We start from the raw sequence: 6,540 nt of genomic DNA, 5'->3' as shown, positions 1-6,540 counted from the left end.
TATCAAAAATTTGAAAGTGTTATCATACAAGCAGGTACCTTTTTTACGAAATAAATCAAATTTGACAACTTGTTCATGTTTATGTGTTTCAGGATGCAGCGAAGGCTATCATTGAGAGGATGAACGTTCTCTAATAGAGCGTTTCGGATGACCTAAGGCAAGTATTGTTTATGTGCTCACATTCCAATATGGACCAACAACTTCCCTCTCGTGAAACTGGTCATTAACCCATGTTCTCCGGGCATAATTTTCAGCAGAACAAATTTCTTCAATTTAAAACTTTGGTGAGCTAACAATTTCTAAATTATTTCATCACAAAATTTTAATTTCATATTTATCTCTCTTCCTATGTTGTTGTTCTTTTAGATCTTTTAGTTAATCAACTATAATCTAATAATTTTCTCTTTCAGTCATTCATTGTTTATTGAAGATGGATAAAAAAGTGGTAATGAAATTTTGATATGTTGAGACTTGGTTTACAGATTCTCTTGGTAACTCGAGGCGTCTATGTTGGCTCTCTGATACAGATATTATGATGCGATAATGCTCGAATCGTGTAGGTAATACTGACACACCCACAGACCAGTCATTACAGTTTGGATGCTACGAGCTACACATCAAAGCAAAAAATTATTCACTCGTGATGCATTTTACAATTCTTAATATTAGTTCTTTTTATTTTCTCTTTCAATTGTTTTACAGGAATTACCGGATTATACAGAATTGGGTTCGAATTTTGCGATTTCGGAGAAAAAATGAATAACACCAATTTCTCGGAAGCGGCTGCCGGAGGAGGAGAGGGGGAAGTGAGCAGTGATTGGTTCTTCGTCTGCTACACCGTAGAATGTTCTTCAGTCAGTCTTCAGACACGAAAGAGGTAAGTGTCTATTATTAATAAGTAAGTAAGTAAGTGCCTACTATTTTTTAAATTACATTTCTCAATTATTTTTCTTACAGAGCTCGCAGATTATTTTGGATCCAGTCTTCAGACAAAGTCTTGCTTAAACTAAACGTAACAATTTTTATCTCTACAAATTCTGATTAAAAGAAATTACCAGAAATCATCAAAAGATCTCCAACAGATCAGATTATGATTTGATTCTAGAATTAATCTAAAAGGTTATTGCTTATATTAAAGAAAGTGTGTATAATGTGTTATTCTCCTAACCTGACACTGGACGTATTGTTACTGCCAGTAACAATCTTCACTTCTACAAATAACGATCAGCAGAAATCATCAAAAGATTTCTAACAGTTGATCTTCTGCTTTGGTTCTAGAATTATTCTAAAAGGTTATTGCTTGAATTAAAGAAAGTGTGTATAATGTGTTATTCTCCTAACCTGACACTGGACGCATTGTTATTGCACGTAACAATTTTTATTCCTACAAACATTGATCACCAGAAATCACTAGAAAATCAAAAACAGTTGTTTTTCTGCCTTGATACTGAAATTAATAAAAAATGATTGCTTAAACTGAACGTAACAATTCCTACAAATACTAACAGCGAAGAACAGGCAGACAATTTTTTCTGTTACAGAAAAATCCCGAGCAGATTATTTTCTACCTTGATTCCAGAATTGGAAAAATTCTTGCTTAAACTGAACGTAACAATTTATTTCTCCACAAAATTACCAACGACAACCTTTCTTTAAATTAACAAATACTCCCCGTCGAGGAAACAATGTAGAAAATTATTCTTCCGACTCCATAACAATTTCCTTTTATCTCATGTAATTACAGTCCCTTGATGATTATTGTCAGTGAATCGGAATTTACAGAAATTCAGAACTGACACATTTTGTTCGTCAGTGATTGTGAGTATCAACATCGTCTAGTGTGCAAAATGCCTAAAGCAAAACACGATTTCCATCTTTGAAACGATCTACGCATATAGTGCCGCGAGTTTCAACCGTAATAACCGCGAATTGTCGGTACCCAAACATTTTCGTGGATCAGATTAAGTTACACCAAGTGGCTTACAGTCCGTTCGTGAATAGGAGTCCTTGAGAGATATAGAGAAACGAAAATTTGTATTATCACTCGAGAGATAGTGCCGTAAATTTATCACCATTTATGGTGTTCGTGATGCTTTTCACAGATACGCAATACTCATTCGAGAAAGTTGCAATTTAAATTCGAAAATTGAAAAAGAAAAATTCTTCTTAAAAATTAGGTATGTTCAAAAAATCATCTATTAGAATAGGTAAAATTTTTATTTCAATAGAAATTCGCGCTAAGAGTAAGAAATTAATTTTTTCCCCCAAGAATTTTATCATCCATTATGTTAAATGTCCAGAACAGTGTGTCTAGCAAATTTTTTTTAGAATTTAAAAAAAAGTTTTTCTGTAGTTTTATTTTTTGTTGAACAAAAAGTATAAATCGTCCTCCGCTTCAACAATGAGATTCTCAAGTTTATGGGCATTTTTTCATGTAACGTCAAAATCCCTCGGTGGAAACATTTCGCTGAGTCGTTTCGCGATCTCGAGTACCCTATACATTTTATTCGAGTAAGTACCCGTGTAAACGGACCATCCGAGAGGAGCTTGGATATTTAACAGGGAAAATGTTCAACTCTAACTCGTCGTCCTGATTTTCAGCTTATACACATTCACAAACTCATTTACTTCATTCGCCCATATATATATACATTTCGGGGATTTACGTTTTCGTGCCAGTATTTGTGAAACGGAAGAATAGTCGAGAGCAAAAGGAAGGCATAATGTATTATTTCATTTTATTCGTTTGGCAAATTTCTCTATTTCTAGTCAACTTTTAGGGTATTTTATTTTACAAAAGAATATTTTTTTGAAAATAAATTTTTAAAATAGAGAGGTAGAGATTAAATGAAGGGTTTGAATAGTTTTCGAAAAAGATGAAAGGGAGAACTGGTTTTTTTTATGCTTGAAATATTTTTTTACGGTAAACAATTTGCACGGACAATTAAAATTCCATACGAATGTGTAGTCCACAATAAAAACAGAAACTAATGTAACAGACTACGTGCTTCTCTCGAAATATTTACATATATTTTCACGATACTATCGAGCGTTAATCCCGAAATCGTTATATCCACTAAACCCTGCATGATTAAATGCAAAAACGCGCACAGAATTTTTCGAAGCACTCTTCCGCATTTCTGTACATCGTTTCCTTTTTAATCCGTGGGGGTATTTTTTTTGCCAAAACGTATACCGTGAAAAATTGTGCATTTTTTCGTTATTTACAATTTTTTTAACTCCCCTGCCTTCTTGTGTCACAAATGTTATTTTTGTCGTTAAATTTTTTTTTGGCCCACTGTATACAGAGCAGGAAGAAGGGCATTTGGTTGGATGATTTGGCGTCCTCTTCCGGACTCGGTTTCTCCTCGCTTAGGAAGGTTGATTTTTTTCCCTGCGTCTAGTTACTCTTTTTCTACGGTGGATTTTTTTTCTCTGCGTTTTTTCGCTGCAGAAGAATTGTCGAATGTACTTTTGTTTTTTGTATACTGTGAGTGATCTTCAATTCAAAAGTTGCCCACTTTTATTTTTGCCCTCCCCCCTTCTTTTTCTTGAAATTGAAGCCAATGAGCGTGTCTCCAGCGTGAGTTTCCGGTTGAACAAAGCCACGAAAACTTCCCGTCAAGTAGGAAACACACAAAAAAAAACAAGAATCAAATGGGGGACAATGCAAATGGCTGTTAAATGCGAGCAGAGAACTGGAGAACTACGAGAGTCTGCTTTACGATTATGACTCTTTGGGAAAATGCTGATCTTGCTTTTATTTTCCGATGACTTTGCTTCTTGTTCTTTTTTGCTTAATCGAATTTGAATATTGATTTTATTTTGTTCGAGATAATTTAGTTTTTAGTTTCCGATTTGAGAAATTGAGCAGTTCGAGATTACTTGTGGATTTAGAGTTTGTTTTTGTGCTTTGATGGCAAGTATTTTTAGGAGGGTAATAAAAAACGAAGAGATATTTTTCTTTTGAGATTTCGGTGCGGCGTGGGAAGAAGGGTGGGGGAAGGACGCCGTGATTGGCTCTCGCTCTTACCTACCACTTATTACCCCCGCAACACTTGCATCGTGCAGTGTCCCGAAGGTGGCAGTACAGTAAAGATCTAATTAGTTTTTTTATTTTTCTCAAAAGATACTTTACTCTAGTTGTAAAAAATTCTAAAAAGGCTTGTTTAAACTGGACGTAACTAATTTTTACTTTGTAGCCATAGTAGAGGCATAAGACCTTCTACTTATTGTTAGTTAAAAATATTTAAAAAAGCTTGTTTAAACTGGACGTAACAAATTTTTACTTTGTAAAAACTAAAACCATAGTAGAGACAAAAGATTATCTACTGTACTTAAAAAAATTAATAACGGGTTGTCCTCCCCAACAAAACAATAATTTTTCTTCGTAAAAGTAAAACGGTTGCATTTTTGGGTCAAATGCACAGGGTTAAAATATCGTCTCGCCATAAATGTGAATAATTGACAAGTTCTGCGTCGAAAAGAAGGGAATGTTTTGAATGAAAACACAAAAAAAAAATTTGTTGGAAATAGTTGAGAAGATAATAAATAGATAATGTAATAATAGGAGACACCATAATGAGGGGTTAGCCGACAGTGTTCTGCAAAATCAATAAAATGAGGGTGATGGTTATCATTTGTTTCCTGGAGTAGTACACAATGTAAATAATAAATAAACCCACTAAAGGAAAAAAGAACCAACAATGTCAACTTATCATCAATCAATAAACACTTTGCTTGATGCTAATCATAAAATTAGCAAAACATTCCCTGTAGTCTACTTCTTCATTTTAATTTTTATTTTAATTCTAATTCCTTAATCTGCTTCTAAATTCTAATATCTCAACTCAATTTTTTTAGAGGACATTTCTGTATGGTTTTTTTGTTCCAAAAATCCGGCTGGAAAGTTAGATGTCCGCTTTTGGAACAATTAAAAAAAACACGAGCTGTGGGAAGAGCTATAAGTTTAATTCGCTGCTGTTCTAAAATTCGAAGCCCAAATCCCGAATCGAGAAAGAGGATCCGTTAAGAGCTCGCCGTAAAACACATTGCTGAATGCTTTTGTTCCAAGACAAAAGGGCTAACTCTCGTTCTGTCTGGCTTCCATGGAAAACTCTCCTCCACCACTCAAGTATGAAAATGTTAAGCTCATGTTCGCGAAAAGTATAAATAAAAAAAAATCTTTTTCCCCAAAACAAAACTAACTTTAAAACTAACTTTCCAGTCTATGAAACTATTTCTCTAAATTTAGAAATATTTCCCACTGAAATGAAAATAAAATCATCTTATTTTTTATTAAATATAACACTCGAGTTTAATATACTAATCCTTTTTTGAACAATGAGGAGTGAATAATTTATAATAATTTTTTTTCTGCTCTTTTCGGTTTAAGCCCTCTCTTTCTCTCATGGTATACGCTTAAATGGCTCACGAAAAGAGAATTAAGCCGAGTATAGGGAAAAAGAACAATGGCGATTATAACGAGAAACCGGAAAGACTATGGGGCGCAAAATAACACGTAGAAATCCAACGAAATAATTATCTGGGCAAATATTCCGAGACGCTTATATGGTAAAATGGCTTTGGTCAAGATTTACATAAGAATAAAACTGGAACAACAATTGTCGAGGGACAATTATCCACTTCGCTTTTGAGGAAAAAAAAACTTTACCTGATTTTCCAACCGGGGTATTATTTTTAATGACCAAATATCCTGTTAGTTTCTGTATGTATATTATGAAAATTATCTTTGCTCTCTATTTTAGCTCCACAATTATTTTCACTCAATTTCGAATGGTACTTTGAAAACAATACAATCGTTGACTTTTTAAATTTTTATGTTGAAAAAAAATCACTTATCTCAACTTTTTATCATCTAAACGAAAAATTGTAGGATCCCAAAAATATTACTTTGCAATATATTGAAAATAAAAAATTTTGTGGGCTAAATTTTTTTTCTCGCTCAAATAAATAAATATATATGAAAGATAGCTTTTCTCTTGTATGTCCACTGTGTTGGTAACATCGATACAAAGTTGTGAACGAGCAAAGTCGATTAGCTTGCAACTTACATGAGTGACCGGAAGCCAGTGGAACATCAAAGAGCTCCGCGAGGCTTCCTGGCTAATTAATTCCCCCACACCCACTCATCGCGGAAACCTTGCTGTCCTCATGTACCTAGTAGCACTTACGTTATCAAAGACATGTTGGAAAGAATAATTGCGAATATGACTTCACATTGTAAACACAGTGAAACATTTTTATTAGAAAAAAAATTGGTTTTAGAAAACAGGTCATATTGAAAGTTTCTTTTTATAGTTGCGGATAGAATGGAAAATTTATTTTTAAATAAATAATTATAACTGAACACTTCGAAAATATTTTTGATAAATAAAAGGTGGAATTTTTATACAATAAAATGCAAATCTATTTAAAAAAAATTGATACCAAATATAATATTCACACTAATGTATTTTTTTGTGCAAATAAAAAAGGTTTGTTTAAACTGGACGTAACAATTATAGTGATAAGTTTTAC

The sequence above is a fragment of the Leptopilina heterotoma genome, unplaced genomic scaffold, assembly GCF_015476425.1.
Source record: "Leptopilina heterotoma isolate Lh14 unplaced genomic scaffold, ASM1547642v1 Lhet_123, whole genome shotgun sequence".
NCBI lineage: Eukaryota > Metazoa > Arthropoda > Insecta > Hymenoptera > Figitidae > Leptopilina > Leptopilina heterotoma.
The sequence above is the reverse complement of the archived record's forward strand: the minus strand, read 5'-3'. Positions refer to the sequence as shown.